Raw genomic sequence first — 24,397 nt, 5'->3', positions numbered from 1 at the left:
TGAAGTACGAGTGCAATTGATGACACGAAGGAAAAACGCGCAGAACGATCGCGATTCTGAAACGTTGGAATTAATGCAGCGCAAAATCGAAAGGCATCTTAAGTTAAATCGCATTGTTGCCATTTTATGAACTGCCGCGTAACTCACAATTAATTACCAAAGTTAAAAAGGAATGTCCGGCGCCATTTCAGACGTTATTTAAGAGAAAGGCGGTGCTCTGCTCTCATCTATTCCTTTTTTTGCTATCACGAAACATTCTCTCCGCCCTCGTCTATTCTTTCAACGAGCTACGATTACCCGAGTCATTACCTCAATCTTTCTTTAACGAAAGGCTAGAAACGGCTAAAAGACTTCCACGTCCAAAATTCACCAATTACGAATGTCGAGTTTGGAATAAAAAGACTCGTCAGCTGGGGGCGGACTTTCAGCTCTCACGTTACACGCTCTTTCATGAATTCTTATGGACACACTCTTTTAAGTTTTAATTGAATCAAAGTTTTCGCGGGAAACCGAGCACGCGATTCCTTCGCCACAACGTATGTCTCTTCCCTTTTACCTTCTGGTATTTATACGCAAACTTTATGATATACTAAGTCCTTGTAATTATATTAGCTCGGCAATTAGCAAGAGATTCATTTTTTTATACCAAAATTTTCAACTTGATTAAAAACTTTAAAGAAGAATAGATCCAATATCGTAATTAATATCGTATAATATTGTAATTAATATTATACTGATCCAATATTGAAATTAATATTGTACAATGTTCATTAATTTGATAATATAGTATATCTCACTTTTCCACTATATTACGCCATTGAAATATTAGATGATTTGATTTTTTAGAGGAGAATATTTGTGGAATGTGCTAACAATATAATAATTAGACACGACCATCATCAAGAAATCGTATCATCGAGAGCATCGAAATTGAAATTCCGCGACGACTCATCTTAAACGTTTGATTCGTGATGGTATTTCAATAAACTCGACGCGGAGTGACTTGGCGCGAACAACACGTTCCATCGATGAATATCGACGTCAGAATGCACAGGTGATTTATCTTATACATAGATACATACATATATACACACACACATATATGTCGTCACAAACACAGTGTTCAATATTGCGGGAAAAGTTAATCGACAAAATTCTCGAAGACTACTCTTATTAGTATTACGAAACGACAAAAATATAAGCGACATATACATCCATGTTAACAAAGAAAAACATGAATAAAACGTACACATGTACATATCTATAGCTATGAACGTTTCGATAAAGTCCTTCGTTCAAGTTGTTGTCGATCGATGAAAGGCGTACACCACCCTGGGTTACCTATTGGGAATGTCGACCTCCGCGATACTCTTCGTGTTCGAGGATAACGAAAGTATCGTGGCGGATGCTTTCCTGCGCGTCTCCCATAGCCACACCATTAATATCGATATCGATCGTAAATTTTAAATATCGAGGTGCACTAGCTCCTCACAAGAAAACACGGTGTAAACCAGCTAAGCGCTGTATTTCCGTGATGTACGATCAAGCTTGCGCAAAGTAAACTTGCATCATTCCTTTCATATATGTATGTTACATCTCGCGCTTAATAACGAAAGCAAGCGAGTTTTATCCCGTAATTTGAAAACGGGAAGGAAAGAAGCGGTACGTTTGCGAATATGTAGCGTTCTTCTTCGTACGTATGAAGATTTATACAAAACAGTTTCATTAGGAGACCTCTTCGTTCTGCGATACCCACGGGGCAAAGTCATTAGAACGTAAATTTGAATTGATGGCGCTTCTCGCTTGGCAAAAAGAACGGTCCGTATGATCACGGAGAAAAACAAGTTACGTACGGCGACACGTTTTCCGGCATTACTCGAGCTATAATACTTTCGATAGAGGAGAGGGTTGGGAAAGGCCTCGCTATGTACCGCATTATGGTTTAACGGCACACAGATAACGGCTCACCGGTTACTACAAGTTGTAAAAGCAGGACACTTTAAAAGCTTCTCGAAAGTCAGTGCGCTCGGATATCCCGTCTCCCTCTCCGCCTCTCCGTATCTCGTAAGGCTATATACGGTTGCCCTGTAACTTATTTAGTGCAGAACGTTGCTCGCGCGTCTTGCGATAACGTAAACATACACTCGCCAAACCACGTTAGGTGCTTGCTGACACTTGTGCAAAACGCTCGATTTTTTAATGCAGCCGTTAAAGAAGCGCGAGACTGCAGTCTCTGGATATCTGCGGAAAGACGTTCGCCGGATCTCTCGGGCAAACCTTCTTCCAGCGGAGGTGATACATACTATATGCAGACGCTTTTGCGTCGCTGTATGAAACCTTTTCAAAAAAACGCACCTAGATAGTAATGAATTACAATAAGAAAAATAGGCGATTTTATCTTTATTTTTTTTTTTTTACCGCCGTATTTCAGTCTCAAACTGATCTTCGTGATCGTCTCGGTTCATTATAATAAACTCTCCAAGGCAATTTTTGATTGAATTTCAAGCTAAAACTTAATACGCGAAGACAACTTGTACATCCAGTAAAGCGAAACCATTTATAGACGCTTGGAGTATCGCCGCATGTACCTACATCACGCCTGGTACATGAAAGCTCGCTTTGAAGGGGTTTCACGTCAGCCTTTACGCGATATCCGTAATGCGCGCACACATATGTGCCTTCTAAGATCGCAGGGGGACGTTTCATAGCGATCCACACCATAGCTTCCCGCCGGGTTTATCTACATTGCCTCCCGCGATCGGTATCCGACACACCCGAATGGTTTTCGATCGAGCTCTGTACCATTATCCGCAACGCGACCGTTCGCGGGTGCGATTATATCTCCCAGGAAGCGACATCCAATTTTGCGTTGTGGCTTGGTGCGAAAGAACGTCTTCGGGCGCTCGCATGAAAAGCGCGGTAGATTACAGATTTGCGTCGTCGGGGAGCAAATATCTATTTCGGCTATATCGCCGTATTACAAGCATTATTTTCAGGATACGATGGCATAAGCTACTTTCTCGAATGGGCAATCACGGACCGCGCTTATATCATAATGTCTTGTAACATTCTTCTTCAAACATCAATTTCTTTTGCTTTCTAACTCAAACTCCATTATCACGTGTATAATGACGTCACGTTATTGATCGCAAACAATATTGTAATATCAATAAATAATAACCGATTAACCAATGACTGGAATTTTGAAACTCTGACAGCAACGTGAAGAATAAAGTTACATTGATATTTACGTAAAAAGCTATATGACGGACAAGCCTTTTTGAAGGAAAATGAAATAAAATTTTTGCTTAGAATTCAAATAAAACAACGGAGCGCCGGGTCCTAAGACTAATCTAATTTAATGAAGTCAAACGTACGGTGTGAAAAAGGTAAAATATTTGCATGAATGTACGAGGAACATTCACGAAAGCACATGAAAGCGTTCATCGATCGCCTGCAACGTATGTAAATCTCGCCTAATGTCAGAGCAGCTAATCCATCCGCAAAGCAAGAAAAGCATTGAGAGCATGAGAAAGCGGTTACCAAGGTATACACATTGATTTTAAAGAGACATTGATATAAGAGTAGCCGGCCCGTTTTCTGTAAATAAACAATATTGTGTTTTATCTTTACTTGGAGGAAATAAATGCAGAAACAAATATTTCTCTCTTTTTTAAAAACAACGACAGCAAAAAGATAACCATAAAATACATATTATTGTCATAATGAATGCAGAAAGTTCAGTGCGAAATTTGTCACTTCGCGTCGTCTCCTAACAGCATTACCCGCATAATTTCGCAAAAAAGTTCACAAATAGACGTAGCTGTTTAAGCGAGAAGAAAATTTCTTGTTATTTAATTGTTACAGAAAACTTGATATACAAAATTGCGACAAGAAAGAGAGAAAGAAGACGCAATGTGGAAAGTTAGAGATGTTTCGCGATTCCTTTCATTTTAAATGAACAATAGCCGAAAAGACGTAGTCATCCTGCCACATAAAAGATCGTTGTCTACCGGCGACAGGGTATCTGTTTCGAGAAAAAGCAACTTATCCGCAATGCGGTTCAACGCGAGATACAATACCGTAACAGAACTGGCAAAAACAAATTGATGACAGAATTAGCGCTAGCTATTTAATAACATCGAAAATCCTGTTACATCTATCTTATAAGCCTGCTCCGCTGCCATTTCACTTCGGTAATTTATTTATTGAAAGGGCACTATCCATTCATGTATCGGATTGCGCTCTATTTCCCCACGGTGATGTTGAAGCGCCGAGGAAGATATATCTTCCGCTGAAAGTTTTCCATCTAGTCGCCTCACCTATCCGCTATTATTGTGTCAACCATTTTCTGTCAGTCCTATCAAGGCGAGAGCTCTTAATCTTCGAACACTCGTCGGGAGACGACGAGCTAACCTCGCTCGTATCTCTACGTCTGTTTACGTGCGCAAAGGGGGAAAAAGGTAGAAACGCCCGCGTTTGTCTTGTTCCTAGTTACCACCACCATGATAGTTACGGTAAAAAGGGCACATAGAGAATGCAGTAAAGGGGAAGGCATTTGTAGCGGGATTTCGCGTCTGCGTTTCTACCGAGATTGGCTTCGAGGAATAAACGGAGGACAAATCCGGCGACTAACGATGGAGATTGTTAGGATGAATAATAATGAGACAGCTCCTGATGATTGAGAAAATAACCCTACATAAATATATATTTTGATATATATTTAGAGAATATGTAAGTCTTCACTGAGAGAAATAAATGATCGGACGACCATTCGAAAATTAACAAATGGATAATCCGATAACTTTCAATCGGAATTATAAAAAGCCGATCAAGGCCAAAATAATGTCTGATCAATCATATCATTGATAATTGGATATCATTGATTGGACATTATTTTAGCCTTGATCGGCTTTTTATAATTCCGATTAAAAGTTATCGAATTACCCGTTTGTTAATTTTCGAACAATTGTCCGATCATTTAAACCTGGATTTTTCTCTCAGTAATTATTATGAAAAGTATTAAAGCGAAATGGGGAAATCCGAAATGGGGAAACTAAAATCTTTTAATTTTTTATTAAACTTTATGAATTACACAGATGCTTTTATCAATTAACAAGCAATCCTGAGGTTTTATTAAAACCCACCACACAGAGACGTCGCTCAACATAAAATTTAAAAGATAAAAAAGATATAAATAATTGCTTGGTCGTCGCGCGTACATTCACAGGCATGGTCGAGTTATCGCTGCACTTCTGCGAGAGACGTGCAGGAAGACGATGCGCTATGAATCAACGACCGAGAACGATTCCGTATAATGGTTCTGGCAGGTTACTGCGGCCAATTGGGTGAACCAATATGGTATTTACACAGTTAAATTGGTTGACCCAATGAGCAAAGAGCAACTATCGTGGCTAGGTCGACTAATATTCAAGCACGCAGAGTTTTGAGTTCGTCCGAATAAAATTTCACTTTGGATCAAACTGATAATTTCAGTGAATGAAGGAACATTTTATATATAAAATTGTACATATAAATATTAAAAAGCACCCGGTTAATTCTAGTAATAAAATCTTGATGGGAGTATCTGAGCTAAGGCACCGGAGCCGAAAAGGCATCGGTGGAGAATCTTCCCGTATTACGACAATCTAATTCACCTATACTTATACCACTACGGCTAGATTCGATTTCGTACTGTCGAATCAAATGAGAAGTCGTGACTCCCGAGACCTTCATCGACCTCATTCTCGTTGAATTGGGCCAGTAACTTTCTCAAGCTCCCCGAGTACCTTTTAACCATGTCTGAGAAATTTTTCGAGATGTAATTGTTCGAGTTGTAATGAAAGAAAAAGAAACAGAGCATAGGAAGATCAAATTATTATTTATGAACTAATTAATAATTAATTTAAAACTCAAATATATCGAAAGCAAACATAGAAACTCGACTATGCAGTAATTAAAACACAGTAATTAAAATACTTTTTAGAGTTAATTATATCCAAGTTTTTACGTAAAAGCTCTTAATAAAGGTTAAATAAATAGCTTTTCTTCTAATGTTTCTTCATGTTTATATTTATGATGTCTGTAGTTGCTATTTTATAAACAGTTGCATTCTAGTAAATATTAATTTATATATGCAGTCACATTTTAGAGTTAATATCAAGCTAAGAAAGATTTAATGCATATAAGAGGTAATACACAACATGCAAACTTGATATTCCATTTATAATGTAATATGGTAACGAATCGTTTTGTATGCGTGCGAAAGAATAATGCGTGGCAGTTTGTCCATCTAACCGGTAGACTGAAAGGAGGTATATGGAGAAATATGCAAAAAGGAGGATACGGTTGTCAACGGTTTGTTCTAGAGCGAACGAATCATCTCATCCCTCTGGGACAATGCGTCTGGTGAATATATTTGCAAAATAGAATTATCATCGATGGGAGTTATACATTGCTACATACGAAAACTGTCGGAGTTTGAAATAAAATATTTAATTTTAAAATTCGATGGAAAGTTTTCCAGAATGAGAGAGAAAAAGAGAGAGAGAGAGAGAGAGAGAGAGAGAGAGAGAGAGAGAGAGAGAGAGAGAGAAATACTATTACTAATATATTATGCTTATAAAATATATTCTTTCTGGATACATAAAATACTTACAATTAGTCAATAAGTAAGGTAAGCCAAAACGTGTTGCTTGAAATATTTGTTATAAGTTATAAAAATATTACAAGATAAAAACAGGAGATATAAAAATCATAATCGCGATACTACTAATTGTCCGTGTAATAAATTATTGAGCGTTCAATAAATATGTATCAAATTACTCGATTAAAATTACATTAATTTTAATTCAATTAACGAAAACATGTTTGTGTGCTGCTGAAGCTCTAAATTTTACGCAACTGATAATTAAATGAAAATGGGGAAACAATTGCGTCTATCACGAGAATTAATTTAGTTTTCCACAGAATTGTCGCATGTTAAACTTCATTGTTAATTAATCTCTTTTAATAAAAAACTTTTTGATATTTGAAAAATACAAATAAATAAATAAAGAAATTGCTTCCATTAAATCGAAATTTAATTCGTAACATATGTACAAACAATACTTATAATTGATTCGAATAAACTCCGTTTTTGTACAGATTAATTAAGAATAAATTTAATTGTACTCATTAGTATATTGTATATGACATCTAATGCCATGTACGATAAAGAAAAATATAGTAAAATATCTAAATATATTAATTTTTTTAATTAGAAAGAATCGTCTACTTTATAAAGAAAGCTGAATTTAATATTATCGAGCACAACAATAAAAAGAATGAAATGAAAGTGCTTAAAACAAAGAAACCGTCGGTTCCTAATATTTCCGAGCTTACCAATTACGAGGTACCCGTTTTTCTTACTTTGGTCGAACAAGAGATCCTGAAATACAAGACGCGAAAGCGAATTTATATCCCTTCCAGAACTCCGCGTGGCGGCCCGAGTGCTCGGAGAAAAATAATTAACCCGCCGTTCTTCTCTCTCTTTCTCTCTCTCTCTCTCCTCTCTTTTCGAATCGAGTACCTCGTTGACAACAAAAATTATGGCCTGTGCCGCAAAGTAGCGTCGTCCTGTCCATGGGCTCTTTTCTACTCTCGTTACCGTTCGATACCTACAGCGTCACGTTCCAAGTTTTTGTTTCGTGCCGCACGGAGAAATTCCGCTCGTTCCGGCACGTTCCGCTGCGCGTTCCACCCGTTCTTTATTAGGACGCACATATATAACGTCTATCCAACAATTCGATAAAAATAGCTTCGGCAGGTTGCCCACTATTCGCAGATATCCGGTCAGAGAGACATTTGTGAGTCGAGACGAAAGACTCTTCTCGGCTTATAAACTTTTTTAGGAACAATTCCTTGTCGGAAATCTAATTTATTTCCTTTTAGATACTCGTATCTAAAAGGGAATAAATGGCCATTCTGTTTCAGAAATAAAAAATTTATTTTGCTTGTTAAAGTGACCATTGTGGTTCTTCTCTGAGAACGTTCACGTGAATGCAGCTTACCCTCCATGAATTTTCCTAACAAAGTAAAATAATACCTGCAAAATGTTAAACTACTTCTTTGTGTTAAACTTCTTCTAGCAGAACGAACTGCCTCTCTATCTTTCAAAAGCAACCTTCCATGTACTTCGTTCTGTATGTTTTATGGTTATTGTTAATGACTGATGCGTACAGGCCAATGCAATGTTACGCGCGAATAATATTGTACGCATTGCGGACCAGCATAACGAAGCATAATTGATATTGTTATTCATTATTAAAGCAACTGAGTTAATTAGAAGCGCAACGGAGATGTATCATTGTACCAGTACCATGATCGCAGTTCCGTACGCGTAACGTTACACAAATGATTATTGCGCTTAGATTCCTGAGTTTCCATAATTACCACAATAACCCTTCGATACTGCCGCGATCAAACAAACAAGCCTTTCAATATTGAGTAACTTTGGAAATATCGATATCCCCCTATCGAAATAACAGCCAGCGTATTTTCCGTTTTATCCCCCGGTATTTGTAGCCGATTTAAAGAATCAATCATTCGGGACAGTTACGACAGTTATCTAACTCAAAAATGGCGATTTTGCAGTCGCGATTTTTTATTCCCGTTGCAGCATATATATTTGCCCTCCCGCGCACCCCTACGAAGACAGACCGAAAATGTAGGTGTCCCTATAGATTACGTCACCGCTCGCGGTTGTTATGGGCAAGGGGCATTTTCCTATCTGCGCGCGTATGTAACTTTTCATACTCAGAGCGGCGGGCCGCAAAGCAAGATACGCGTGCGACCGCAGCCGCTACTGTAAGAGCGCCGTGTGCTTTTTTTTCGTCCTGCCTCTTTTTCCAACCGTTTCGTGAGATAATGACGATCTATGGTGGAAAGCGCTGCCGTCTCGCGAGTCGCGGTGCAACGGCGTATCAAGGAGCAGTGCACACGCTACGTCGCATTGGGTCAGAACACGTCTGCGCGTGCTGCACACATTGCTAAAAACACGTTGCTGATCTATCAGCAGGCACTACAGGACCCGTGCTGACACGGATTTTTTTTTTCTTTCTTTATCAGCCAGTTAACATGCACGAAAATGACGACTGGCTCGAAAAACGCTACGGCCCTGTTGTATTAGGCGAGAAAATAGAACGGCAACGGGAGCATGTCGCACGTCGGATATACATCAGCGTAGTTACGTGGCTGATTATAGCTATTTCCCTTCGCCTTTCTCTCCCGCCTTCCATCACAAGGTTTTAACTTAGCGGAACGAAATGTCCGATAATTAAAAAAATAATCTGTACAACGCAATATAGAATTATTCAATCTAAAAGTAACTTTTAGTTATACAAAAATATCCTTCGCCGACTATTTTCTCTCGATTAATCTCTAATCTGATTCTATAATCACAACCTGACAATTACGCTGATTGACAAATGACATTAGATCTTAGCAAATTTACGTTCATTATAATTTATAAATTTTGTTAGGTTTGCGTCATATCTCCATTATCTATATTTTGAGAACATTTATACAACAGAGACGCATATATTTCGAGTTATAGTTTAGTTTCCAGAGAACACAGCTAACAGAGAGATATAGTGCAGGCTCAGAATAATGTGGTCATAATTTTAGCATAATAGAAGATCATTAACAATGACAACAATTTTTAATCGAAATTTATCGGTAGACTAATAATTCACGTAAAATAATTTGACAAAAATACTAAAAATTGTAGTCATTTACTTTGCCATGCAAATTCAAAGATAGTCAAAATATTTTTTAGAAATTTAATGAGTTTTTATACACAGAAAGAACGGTTTTGCTGAAGTATCTAAGCTAGATACAGATCTAAAAATAATTTTATTGCACCATCAAAATAATTATAGTAGGTCGCTGAAGTATGATGATAATGCTATAAAAAATTTTGACATTTTAGCAATTTGAACTTTCTAATTCAGATCAGTTTGAGTGTTCTAATTACTTTGATGTGCAACAAAATTATTTTCAGATCTGTATCTAGCTAAATTTTTAGATACTTTAGCCAAACCGTTCTTTCCGTGTATGTATATGTTTCTTTGTATCTTCTTATTAAACGACTTCCTATTAAAAATGCAATTTGCAAGCTCTCAGAGTTCTTCTCAGTAATCGTTTGGCCGAATTGATTGCCGTACGGAGAACACATTCGGATAGTAAAATATGATCGGTAATTACGTGAACGAACGGAAGTTACAACGGCACAATCTTTCTCACGCGCGTGTACAGTCGCGCTCTAATGCAATTCCCTCGTTATCCCGCGGGTCTCTCGCGTTTCGTTCAATTCCAACGGGTTTTTTCGAATCTCCGCTAAAGACATCGACTGAACTGGGATTGCGGCATGGACGTGGAAAAACAAATCGTGTTACGCTGATTATCTGTGCCGAGTTCCGAAAACCAGAGGGAATATCGAACAGTGATGCGAGAGGACGACGATATGTGAGACCAATGCGTGATACGCAGAAAGAGAAAAATATTTTAAAAGCTACGAGTGTCGCGGATGAAAAAAATTTATTCTGTCGTTGCCAAACATCAAAGCTATTTTTGAAAGGTAATTTGTAAGTCATTGAAAAATATATCCTTAAGGATTCAAGTAAAGTACAGTCTAAATTAGAAGATTTTATATTAGAAAATAACTATTCTATATTAGATTAAAGTTCTCATATATGTAATCTCACGCAACTTTTGGCCGAATTTCATAATTTTTCAAATCATTCATTCGTAAAATCCGTTTATGGTTGAACACGAACAGAATTTTTCAATCATTCTTCACGGCCGATTTTTATAAAGTTTTCAACTCGATAAATCAATTTTACTTAACTCGCAAAAAAAGTTCTGTTTTTTTATGATGTTAGGTCGCCAAAGCTTTTTTCCACTAACTTCCTAAGAATGTTGAAACGCTTACAGATCGTTGGGTTTAACGTATTCCTCTTCATCGCTCCTAGAATAGAAATTTCAATCTTTCGGTATCGCGAGTCTCTCTCCTCGATTCGAGAGCAATGCCTGGAGGTATCGAATTTATTGAAATCTTCTTCCAGGTAAATTTATCACGTTTTATTCAGTAATTTCCGCATTATTGTAGAATATTAAGCGTACTTAATATTCGTTTTTGAGATGCTCTCGGCAATAGATATGAGAGAATATAGGCGAGAGAAGAATATTTAACATTTTTATATGTTTTCGAAGAGATTATAGTCGTACATCTTTTAATAATATCTATAAAATGCAAACAATTCATGCATATTTTGCCATTGCGTGTTGACGTACAACGCAATAAATATTCACGATATTACGTGGCGCAAATATCGGCATAATGTTCAGCGAGAGTAGACATGACTAATCAAGAGAATTACAGTCAACGAGCTTATTCGATGAGATGAAAAATACTACACAGGATTGGAAAGTACGACCACTATGAATCGAAGATATTTCCGAATCAGTGATCCGAAGATTACACGGCCGGTAAGCAGAACGGTTCCGACTTCTAAAAACTATCGTCAAAGCAAGCAGGCACCAAAGCCTCTTCTGACCAGTGGACTGTGCAGTCGGCACGACTCGACTGTTCGCGAATCGATTCAACCGTTTCTGCCTATCTCGCCATCTTCGTTTAGCTTGTCCACTTTTCTATTTACGCTATCGTTTACTTTGTGCTAGACAAAACAACGATGAGCAAGCGGAGGGACTCGTTTATTTTTCATGCCGCGCAATTCGGTATTCAGATATTCCTCTATTCCGATTTCCGGCTTGCTTTGTACCCTGAAAAACTAATATTGCTTTTTTTGTTAATACACTATATTCGTGTCACTAATGGCGGATAAAGAAGATTAAACATAGCATTGCAGACATATCAGAATCTTTATTATACGATTTCTGTGCCTCAAGAGGCATAAAATATTCCTTCGATATATTCGTTCTTTGTTGATCAACGGAATGTTTTAATAAAGATATCTAAAAAAAACTCAAAAACGTTTCCAGAAGGTATAACTCAATAAACGATGGCCGTTGTATCGATTACTGCAAAATATATCTTCCGTTCTCATTTTTTAGCAAATGTGGATTTTGTAGAAAATTTATTGGATATTTAATGTAATATTTAACTCAACAATTTGTCTTAACTTAATCGATCGGATAAACCTAATCCATCGTTGATTCCAATGCTGTTCCTTTTTACACTCGAACATTGTTTTTTAACGAATTTTGTATTTCAGTTTTAGTTTACTTTCTATTTGACTCAACAAAGCTATGTGAATAGCAAAACGTTTCTGCAATTTTTCCTTTGTACTTCCTATTCTTTGTATATTATTTATTCTTCGTATTTCTATTATTCCGATTTTTTATATATACTTTACGTAGATAAAAAAAACCATCAATTTTTTTATTGCGCGAAAATAACGTCACTATGTTATTTCACATTATTTTTGTAATTGTATATTAAATTGTATATAGAGTATAGATAATACAACCGAAAAAAGAATGATTCTATAGCTAAAAATAAGTCGAAATAGAATACGTTTTTTTCTAATAACGCCTTATTTTCGAGAAAAATGACGAAAAAGGACGCCTTGAACAATTAAATAAAAAGTTATTCTTAAATTCGAAGAATTAAAAGGATAGAATACGTTAAAAATAATCCATTCTAACTTAATTCGCAGAATACAACTTTGCATATGACAAAACGGTCAATATTTTCAATATAATATTCCAACTAAATATGTAAGAAATACATGTGTAAAAAATAAAATTAGTTTTATTATCTCACACAAATTCACTCGTTTATCTAAAAAGTCAATTGACTGAATTAGTTACTTCTAATAGTAGACAAACCATACAAAATGTTTATAGCAAAAACCGTAACGTCAAATATCAGTCAAATGCACACGTACTCGAATAATTTTCAAAGTTCTTTTTTTCAAAAACGTGGTCTTATTCAAAAAAATTCATTTTATCATTTCGACTTATTTTTAACAATAGAATCACCCTTTTCCCGGTTGTAACATGTATTTTGACTTACCTTGTAAAAAAAAGAGAAAATAGAAACGTAAAAGAAAAGCATTGTATCATAAAAAAACTATCAAAATTATGGATAAAAATTGAAAGTATTGGACGCTCGTGTATGTTTAAAGAAAAAGCTGTACTTCGTAGGAAATATAATACGCACAGCAGCAAGCCAAACATGTCGCAGTATTATTCCCAACCAGCCCACTCCTCGCCAATCAGCTCACTGCTGCTCCATGGGTGCGAGGAAATAATAAAAGGAAATGAAACTGGCTGGCTGTGAGACGGCGAGAGAAATGGAAAATAGTTTGCCAAAGGGAATATAGGTCACGGCCCTATGTAAATCAATGAGATTGAATTTGTCCCAAGCAATAAGCAAAAAATAGATGATCTAATTAAAACCCACATATATAAATTACGTCCATATCTCTAGAAAAAATACCCAAGAAAACATCTCGTAATTGTTCCATATTCGCAAACTTGGACATATTATTACGGATCTTATTTCTATAGTCAAACGAAAATACTTTGTAAAAACATGAAAACAATTAACGGTTTAATAACTTCGAAAAGATCTACCTTCTGTGCGTGACAACAATTTTATAATAGTACATTATAACTCATTTGTGTAAAAACATACGAGTAAAATGCAACACAACGTATATATTTGAGAAATAATGTCGTCTTTGAAATAAAATTGAATAAATGCAACAAAGGGACACTGTATTCCCTTGTTAAAGTTTCCACCATAAAGTACATGCATTTAAATCATACTAAAACAGACGAGCAATCCAAGCAGCGTAAGGATTACCTTCGCAAGAACATCCAATAACTTTGTGCAAAGTCTAATTCTTTTATCCCGCGATTTTAAAGCTTCCAGACAAATGCTCCAATTTATTGGCATTAAAGAAGATAATAAGAGGATTGCGATATGTAGAGAATCGATCATATTACGATAAAGATCAATACTAATCATATATTTTATAAATGATAAAGTTATTTTGTGAAATTGCAGATTTAACGAAACACGAGTGTAGACATCTAATGTCTTTTTCAATAATTACGATAATGCGATAATTAAAGTATCGCGTTAAGATCGGTTTAACAAATCCCACGTGAAATACGACAATGCAAGACGCGCGTTGATGTATATCCACGTACGTGATCTCATGACAATGAAATTAATGATGATTATGATACACGAGCAAATCCACCGTCTTTCGGTGAATCCATCTACGTAACACGCTGCGAGAGTACCACGGCTACTCAGCCCTGCGCTCTAAAAGTGGTCCATCAGAGAGTGCCGTAATAAGTTTACGCTTCTCCGTCAACATGGCAGGTTAAAGTTCACGGAAGCTAGATAGGTGCTGCTGAAAACGGTGCTTTTGGCTTAACATAGTTGCTATCAAGTACGACGTGCAGCTGTTTTAACAACTCATCATTATACGCGCCAATCTTGCTATTTAAAATTAGCAAATATTTTGTTAGTGTTAAGGTGAGTCGAGAGACACAGTAATACTACACAATAATACTCGTCGTAACAAAGATAGTGACAATTGCGCGAAATCAGGCTTGAGAAAATTATGTAACATTAATTACGCGAAAATTCAAAAACATTTCGGCCTAGCAAATTACCTTAAAAGTGATCTAAGAGTTCTCTCTACATTCAATCTTGACAGGGCCTCTCATCGTGACGTCAAGCGCGTCCTAGCTTAACAGCAAGATATATCGGACGGTCTGTATATACGTAGCCACATCGTATATATGTATATACGTAGCCACATATCGGCGCAAAGGGGATACACACAGCTTTCGCCTGCCAATAATTTTTGCTGGAAGGATCTTGAAAGTTGGTACGAGCGACGTTGATTTATATCGAATGAAAAGTGGTTCTTTCTCCAGCGAATTAACGGCTGGATATAAATAGATTTACAATGTAGCCTCTCTCTCTCGTCTTTACGGACGTCAAATTTATAATTAGGAGTACGTTCTATTTGGCGCTCGTAATAACGCTCGTGAGTTTAACATTTGCTAAAGGACAAGGGTGAAATGATTCTAAGAGCGTTGCGAGCGCTAAATGGAACGTCGTACCCTAGATATCTTCACTTCGATATTAATTTTTCTACGTTTCCAACTTCGCGCTAATTGTCCATGCTTTTTTGTTGCAGTTAAATGGAATGAAGTGTCACATTTCGCCACGTACCATTGAGGAACATCCTAGAAAGTTCCACAATGTCCAGCATGCAGTGAGTAAAGCGTAAAGTATTCCATTAACACTCGGCTTTGCCCACTCGGGACACGCGGCGACATTTACGCATCGTGTATTGTCTGAAGTTTCGTCGAGGCCGCTAATGCGCGTATGTGCGAACGGCTGGATGAATACAGATGCGTATCTACGTGATCGAAATTTCGTATGCCAGTTTATGCTCGATAATCAATGCGAAAGCGACTAATCAGTTACCCACCCGCACGCGACGCGCAAATTGTCGTTTGGAGTGGAGCAAATTTCTACAGCCGGTGGAAACGACGAATAAAAATGTGTCGGTACAAACGGTAGGATAATAAAGAAGGGCGTCCGACGTAACGAAGTTACGCCGACAAATCTTGTTAAAACTCGCGATGCGGAATTAGCACATTATGACTTGCAAATTTGCAAAATGCGAGCGCACCAAAAATAAATACGGCTAGATGTCCACGGTCGCATTTTCTCGGACGGGCGCGTAATTCTCCCTCAAACGATGTTCAAATACGTCTCGCAAATCAAGATAAACGGATGAATGGTCATTCGCAATTAACAAACGCTCCTTTCCCAAGTCAGTTGCAGCGAGCTCTCTCGCGCGTTATTATCCGAATTGTTGATTTTATGAACGCGTTTAGGTACTGGCAACATTAATGTATACGCGATGGGAATATTATGCACACCCAAAACACGTATGCGTGCATATAAATATATACGTATATGTACATGCGTACATAAATATGTACGAACGTGTTCGCAATCATTTCGTTCACGTATTTATGCATCGCCGCTCGTTCGCGGACGACCCTTGATTGATTATACCTGAGCCTGCCGCTAATTACTCAACGTAACATTTCGATTACCACACGCAACGGTCAACTACATCGACGTTCCAACTGATTAATATCAGTGTACTTAGATTAATGCACGGCAAGAATGGTAACAACACGGAAGGCTAAGTGTAATTAATTACTCTGAGATATAATTGCGTTTTTTTTGCCATTTTTAATATCATTTCCCATCATGGGACATTTGCATATGCTAAAGTATCGTGATCGATAATGCTGGTAATCATAATGAAACGATAAATTTTTTTATGGAATTGTGCAATTAAGAAACCTCTCTGCGATACGGCCATAAAGACCGATTACGTTAATTGTTCGTATTAATGTACATATATTCTCGTACCTGTGCAGCGCTATATACTATATATACATATATCCGGCGACTCTATCTAGATATATGTCGCACGTGTGCAACGCAATTCTACATCGGCATTACTAGGCATCAATAATTCTCACGCTATCATAGAGAGAGTATTATAGTAAATGAACTATAAAATAATTACAATTTACTAGATGCAATTTAATGCACGTTGATCAAAAGTGCGTGCGACGCCGCAATAACACAATTGTCTGAATAGTAACAATTAATTCAGCTGCATATAATTAATTTAATATTAAGTTAAATTAGACGCACGCGCGCGAGATATTCGACAATTTTCGGCATAACGTGAACGAGGCACGTCGCGCGCGACACGGATCGAAAATTCCTTCTGTAAATCGACCGCAACGATTACACGGCCATTACCTTAATTGCTGACGCGGCTAACGTGCGTATTCACGCGTGTATAGTTATTCGGCGTTATCCGGGCAACGCTCCACGCACGGGGTCACCATATCCGGCATCGGCTTTGCACATTGACGTTCGCTGTTTATAGTTTGCCTTATCATTCTCAAGGGAGACATAGTTCTCGTGAGTGTCATGTCGAATTGTCCCGGTCAACGGGATCCAGCAAGTTAAACGAGCGGATCCGGGTGGAAACATCCGGATGGACGCGATTGCGTATACGGAACACTAGAACTTGGTCTATGATCTGCAAATAGAGCTTGCAACGAAACTTCAACCTTGAACTCGAAATGCGAATTACGTGAGTGGAATAACAGCTATTCATCCTAAACTTAACTGGGGATACTCCGAGGACTCTGATAATAAACAAAGCTTATTCGATAAGCTGATTTCTACCTTGTGAAACGACAATAAACTTCGATAGAAAGTCGCATCTATCATTGATATACCGTATCATTGAAGTTCCTAACACGAAACGATATATAGTTAATACAAAAATCCCCGATGTCCAAATTTAAAAGTTTAAATATTGAAATGCGAATTGTCTCAGATTTTGCGTTAAAATTTGTGAAAATGTTACAGTGAACATAAATATATAGGCTTTACATTACCATTGTTACTGCAATAGTAATTAAACTAAAAAAAATATCATTTTTATTTTATGTCTAATTAATTTTTGAAATATAAGCGATTGGAGATCAAAGAAATTTTGTAAAATCAAATCCAATGTGAAAAACGTAAACGGCGTACTGACAACACTTCAGCATTTAGCTTCTAGCTTTACATTAATAATTGCCAAGCGTGATAGATCCGATGCTTGTGAATTCACGCCAAGTGTATCACGACGAGCAGCTTCGATTAGAAATTCCTGAAGGGTTATCCACGAGTATGCCCGACCTCTAGAAAGGCATCTAACCGAATATGGTCGTGGCTTGCGCGTAAATTATGCACTACGACGCATACTATGCGTCGTATTGCGCGTCCATTATCGAGAGCGCGCGACAACGAGCTACACGATGGAGATGCCAAGGCGTGCAATAATATCGCTGATAACTTCCATCCCATTAACACCATACCCCCATCTTTCTCATAGTTAACGTTCCCGACAGCACTACGTGATACTCGAGACAAAAACTTCTCATACAGCTGTAAAACAGGATTATTTCACACACAATCATTTATATAAAACGCACTGTGCTTTATATGTTCGCAAGCTCGAGAGATAGTCCATGTGCGCAAAACAAATATGACATCAGTTTTTTCGAATCGTAGCAAAACAAAAGATTTATAATGATTTATCGCAGGTAATACCGTATGTTTAATCTTAATGGATTGCCGTAATAATATATGAGCATCTGTTAATTATCTGCAGGATGTCAAAACTTTGTTAATGACACGAAAAATGTATGTGCAAGTCAATGGGTAAAAAAGTTGATTTACTACTTTGTACTTACTCTAAAATTTGATACATAAAGAGATGCACAAAAATGTACTTATATCCTAAGTATAGGTATTCTGTTCGAAATAATTTTATAACTTATTTCAATATGCCTTGTGCAACAGTATACTTCTGTAATAAAAATAACGAGACTATTGAACTGTTCATCAAATTTAAATAAACTGCATTTCCTTACGGTTCGATTGCCATTTTTACGATGCGACCGAACAATATCCATCCTGATCAAAATTGAAAGAACCCCACCGTGGGCACCGTGCGGAAAGCTCATCTCTTATTAAACAATGCCAATGTATACAATATCCGACGCACATTCGTAGAATAGCATGAATGATAACGCGAAACGAATTGATTCGCTACTGACACAAGTGTCAATAAACGAGAACACTGGAGAAAAAGTGAGTGCCTATCACAATAACTGCATTTTTATTGAATTTGGATTACAAAAATGCTAGACCGGAGACGAGCCGACCTGGATGACAGTGATATCCAATGAGTGCGGGTTATTGCGGTGCGGCGAGTAATAACAACACTGACCTCGTATATCATCGTTAATCCATCACAATGACACTATTGTTACAGCAGCTGCTGAGAGGAGAAAGGGATAATTGATCAAGTAACAATCGCGAGAGATCAGAAATCGTGAGCTGCGAACAACGTTCCATGGAAAGCAGACAAATTTTCCATAAAAGACCCGTCCAAGCCAGGGGCACGCTGCGACTTAAGAGCCCGCATATATTTATACGGTTTTATGCGGTAAACTATAAATTGGAATTAACGGGCGAGTGGTATGCAGCCGAGCGAGTTTGGATGTTTTCCAAGAGCTTCGCGTTATTGACGCTGCGGATCGGTTAAAATGCGGGATATGGAAAAGCGCGGATACGTATACGGCACAAGGTGAAACCAAAAAGCGCTGAGCCTTGTTAAAGATAAATAAATGGAAAAGAGAAAAACGGGTAAAGCATGTAACGCGCACCATACGGCTGTGCCGTATTCGATGCGTACTGACAGCTGCGGCGCACAGTACGGTGCTTAACTTGAACGTGGTATGCCCGTTACGTTACAAGTTTATGGTATCGTTTCGATATAACCACGACCGTGTGCTGGAACGACAGAAAAATATAACCCAGTACGTCGTTATAATTAGCTCTCCATTACGCTTAACGTCCATTAACGTTGTTAGCTTCGAAGCGCGGCAGATATAACACTGGATTGAAGGATCGTGTTTCTATGTGAAAGCCATGCAACTGTGAAATTTCGTTGATGCTAAATCGAGCGAATCTGCCATTTCGATGTCAATTAATATTCCACGCTCCGTTTTGTACTAATCGCTCACAGGAAACTCCGTTCAAATGGAACGCAAACTTAAGTTCCCATTAAATGTAAACGCATAGTATGCGGTTTGAAATTTATGTTTATATGGGACTCTATCGGCATTATACAATTTATGCAAAATTTAAAAAAAGTCTATTATCTCAAAGAGATAAGAGAGAGAGAGAAATAAGTGAGAATGAGAATGTAATTATATAAAAATAAAATGACATTAAATTAGACTGCGCATTCATCCAAAACGCAAGATAATGCGAAATAACATAGTAATAATTACTGCAAAATAAATTTTATACTGTAAATACTGTTTTTAACGAATTTAGTCTACTTTATTGCATAGCTTTCTTTCCAATAAAACGGTGACAGCTGGAAATTTATGTAACGAGCATGATAGAAATTAAGCGCCACGAATGTAATTAATGTCAGCGAGAAGATTAAATTCCTACGTATCTCTGCTTTCCAATTAAAATTATCTTTTAATTCAAACCACTATTAACATTTGTGATATATTTATGCAAAAATTTTAAACTAATGGATAATTCAGGAATAGAATATTATCCTACTTTCTATTAATGTTCCAGTTTCGAAAAAAGTAACTTAACGATCAGCTTTCCGGAAAGTTTGCTCACGCCCGCGCCGCAAAGATTTCTTATCCATCTATTATCGTCGACCGCCATTAATGCTCCTGCATGCTTTTTACTCAAGAATTAGAATAAAATAGAGGTTCGCGGAAAAAAGTGCGTAAACGAGCGATTTTTAAATCTCTAACCAGTTTTAATATTCACGAGTCATTTCACGCGCTTCAGCTTTATATTCATTTTTATTACGATTCGGGAGATGTCGATAAATCTCCATTTTTACGATTGTATTTTAAACGGTCGTTATAAATCCAGTATCATAATTTTATTGTGTATAAAAAACGTGAAAAATAAATTTTGCCCGCTACAATTTCCATTTCCCCACCATTTATAAGTTTATTCATTATGCTTTCCATTTGGATATGCGCCTTGCTTGTCACGATTTAGACGGAAAAACTTTTCGCGAAGATATCTCTTACACTAATTTCTTTGCTGTTAATTGAATATCTACTCACGATTAAAACTTGCTCGCTCAAGGGCGATTTCATCAATGATTACTTTGTAGTTTTATCTAAAAGCCCTTCATCAATTAACAAAGCGGAGAATGCTCTAACTACGCGCTAGCCTTACTCTCCTAAACTTCCTATTGACAAGTATCGCCCATGATTAACGAGAGAGGGTACTTGCGAAGTTGCTGCAAAATCTTAGCAACCTGGGTGATCCATAACGCGAGTTCACAAAACTCTCTCTTCGATTCGTAACGACTCTTAATGGTCGCGATTTATTCGGTATGCGTATACAAATAGCTAGGAAAATCTGGCGTAATCAATCCTCCTTTTTATCCGAGCCTTTACAGGACTCAAAGTACTACCCTGAATCAGTGCAAAAAAGTTTTTACTTCGAGTTGAGAACTGAAGATTAGTGAGCAATTTGAAAGCGTTCGTACGACTAATTTCACACAAACGTTCAACATTATTTGCTCACAGTCTGCGTATAAAAACTCAATTCGCTGATTTCTTTTGTATTATTTTATATAAACACGCTTTATTCACTTCTATTTAATTTTGTAGTTTATTTCCAATGCTATTTTCTTAGCATAGCCCAAGCAATTTCAAAAGAACGAATATTCTGTTCATGTTCCTCTTAATAGAATTCCTGGTAACGTGTTCCCAAACGTTATTCGCGACTACTGACATATTTGGCAACGAAATTCAATCCGCTGACCGAATTTTCCACTCACGGATTTCCGGAACGAATACCACAATGTTTACGGTGTTGTTGCCAAATAGCAAAAATCTTGTCTATCGATCCGATCTCCGTTGAATAGCACGAAGAAGAAAAACCTCGTGCAAAATGCACATAAGACGGCGCGCGTAAAGGCTTGCACAAAGCCGCAATGAAGTTATGCCAAAGTTTTACGTACGCTTAGTGATTACAATTCATATTTAAGAAGCTTAACGAAGAAGCGTACTGTCACGTTGAAATTAAATTTCTCAGCGGCTTCTTCTAACACGGTTAGGTCATTAGTATTCAGTAACGCGGTTGGTAAAAAATATGTATAATATATTTTTTTCGGAGCCCCCTAAGTACAATATTACGCGTATAATCTATATAATTAATCACATGATGAAACGCATTTATTTATGTAAAATCGTAAAAGAAGAACATTTAGCAATGTTAGAAATAAATAATTATAAGACTTGTATATCAAATTAAAAGTCTTGTAGCTTACAGTTTAAAATAATAGACGAAATACATAAAAATTATTTTAATTAATTTTCATTTCTTTTCAGTCATTATTTACAAACGATCTAAGAGCCGACTGTTTCGATTTCTTTTTTGCATTTGCGTGATAAAAGACCAAGATCGTTATGCCAAATGCACATTCGCAAATACATTCACGTTTCCCAGCTGCCGCCACTTGGTTACATCCGCTTCCGAGCTTCTTCTCCACCATCGCACTCGAGCTCTAACCGGATCTCTCGTGCGACATTTAGTCGCTCCACGAAGTAACGAGAATGTAATTTTCCAGGATGCATATTATTATCATCGGCAGGACACATCGCCTCCGCGACTTCGTTCTCCGCTTCGTTCACCATATTCGACTCGACGAGCGTACATCGCATTTCCGCGCTGTTTTCCTTCCCCTTTTATTTGGCTGCACGCTGGCAGCTCTGGCTCTCTCGTTAGCATTCATCTTTCTCTTGCGACCAAATACTGTTCCTTTCACGCCTTCTCGGTTTATTCTTTTGACTGTTCCATTTCATACTTTTGCAAACTATGACCAAACGAAAGCTTTCTATATATTATCTTACCATCTCGCATGCGAATTTTGTTCTCTAGTGATCGCTAAATTATTTAATTTAAAAGGAATTGTAGATTGTTGCGCAAAGATGTAGATTGTTTTAACTTTATTATCAAGCACTTTGACACCGATAATGCATCTTGCCAAATTGATATACCATTATTTCACTATGCGTTTAATGAAAATATTTCAATTGTAATAAAATTTTGACGGATCGCGACAAATAATTAAATTTTCTCCTTCGGAAATATATTTAAAAAAAATATTATATTATAAAATCCTAGTTATTCTATTATTCCAGTTAAACCTTCGAAATTTAGGAACATATAGCTCTCCTAGTAGCGTGACTGTTTCCAAAAATTTCACACGACAATATTTTTTACTTAAAGCAACGTTGTTTATTGTACCATCACTTTCGCGAGAGATTAATATCCGACTGTGCGGGGCATTCAAGAATGGATTGCACGCAATAGATAGCGATCGTTTGTAGAACAATACTGCCGACACTGGATATAATTTATCACGGCGCATCATAGTGCGGAGAGAAAGCAAGTTTGTTTACTTCTATTAATCCAACGGTACACATCCTCGCCGGTAAACCTATCATCTATCGAAAATGAGTATATTGTCGCCCCGATATATCGATATCCGATTGTTCACGCGTTCAATGATATTAATTTACTATTCAAACAAGCTTTGTTGATTTCTGATTACCAGGTCGCTGCGTAACAATATACGTTATTAATGTATATTGTTGTGATTTGTTGTTATTATTTGATATTACGCAAAAGCTAAAAAAATAAATATTCCATTATCTAAGGTGCAAAAAGATGGACCTTGGAAATTGGGTAGATAGATACTATTGTTGCAGTATTTTGCAGTATTTCTAACAATGGTCTCCATCAGTGTAATTCGTCACGGTACCGTGTAAGTGCACGTTAATTCACGTCCAACCACGCAAAGCTGCCGTGTCTAACAATAGAAATTCAACTCAAACTTTTTCATAATTTCGTTCGAGGGATAATAATATGTTCCGCTAACTAAATCAACATTCTCGTAATTGATCGTGAAACAATATAAAATAAAACTAATATTAATTGTATTAAAAAATGTAAATGTATTATTTAAAATAATATTTCTTGATTTGCAATTACCGGAGAGCAATAATGTAATATATATGTTTAAATCGTTAAATTACAAATCAATAAAATCTGTTCGAGTCAATTGATTGAAACCTGATTTGATCTGTTTTAGCAAACAGCGTTCTTTATCAAGGAAAATAATATAAATGTCGGATGTGTGTATGTGCATCAGAGTATATTCATTAATATATCTGACAGTGTTTTATTAAAAGTTTTGGACATATTAATATAAATTAATTGTCAAGATGATACCCCAATTTTACCTCGAAACAACAATATAAATTGTACAACGTGATGTAGAGCGATACAGAACTTATATCACGTATTTTGATACACATCATCCATATTAAGTGCGAGTGATACCTAACCACCGTAGCCGTACAAACTAGCAGTTCGTTAGTCTGGGCTCAGGTCTCTCGGACCTGTCAGGCATGTATCTTTCAGCCGTTCTATCTGCCTCCCATCGCCGAGCACCTCAACGCGAGAACGAGCGGCCCATCATGCTCGAGTTTGTCCTGAGAGTTCCGCGATTTAATATTCGAGCATGTCGCCTTGATATTCAGTGGACAGATATTAGCATGTAGAGCAAGACTAAGTTTCACGATGGATTTGCTTTCGCTCCGTTGTGCGTCGAATGTCAAACTTCGTGGAAAACTG

General features: G+C 37.1%; 1 protein-coding gene across 3 annotated transcripts in view; it reads left to right on the top strand.

The window, feature by feature from the left end:
* The window catches only part of LOC139772839 (zwei Ig domain protein zig-8), a 125,314-nt gene that overhangs the window by 41,743 nt on the left and 59,174 nt on the right, over window positions 1-24,397 (top strand). For 2 of the 3 annotated variants that reach the window (XM_071706818.1, XM_071706793.1), the window contains exon 2: window positions 15,231-15,308. The gene's annotated coding sequence lies outside the window, so the exon portion shown is untranslated. Of the gene's footprint in view, window positions 1-15,230; window positions 15,309-17,044; window positions 17,232-24,397 lie in introns of those variants that run through there. The other variant, XM_071706809.1, reaches the window with a different exon arrangement.

This window comes from Temnothorax nylanderi, unplaced genomic scaffold (assembly GCF_030848795.1).
Source record: "Temnothorax nylanderi isolate EJ_2023f unplaced genomic scaffold, tnyl_v1.0 TNYL_tig0004_pilon, whole genome shotgun sequence".
NCBI classification, from domain to species: Eukaryota; Metazoa; Arthropoda; class Insecta; order Hymenoptera; family Formicidae; genus Temnothorax; species Temnothorax nylanderi.
Note: the sequence above shows the minus strand (reverse complement) of the source record. Positions and strands in the feature narration are given on the sequence as shown.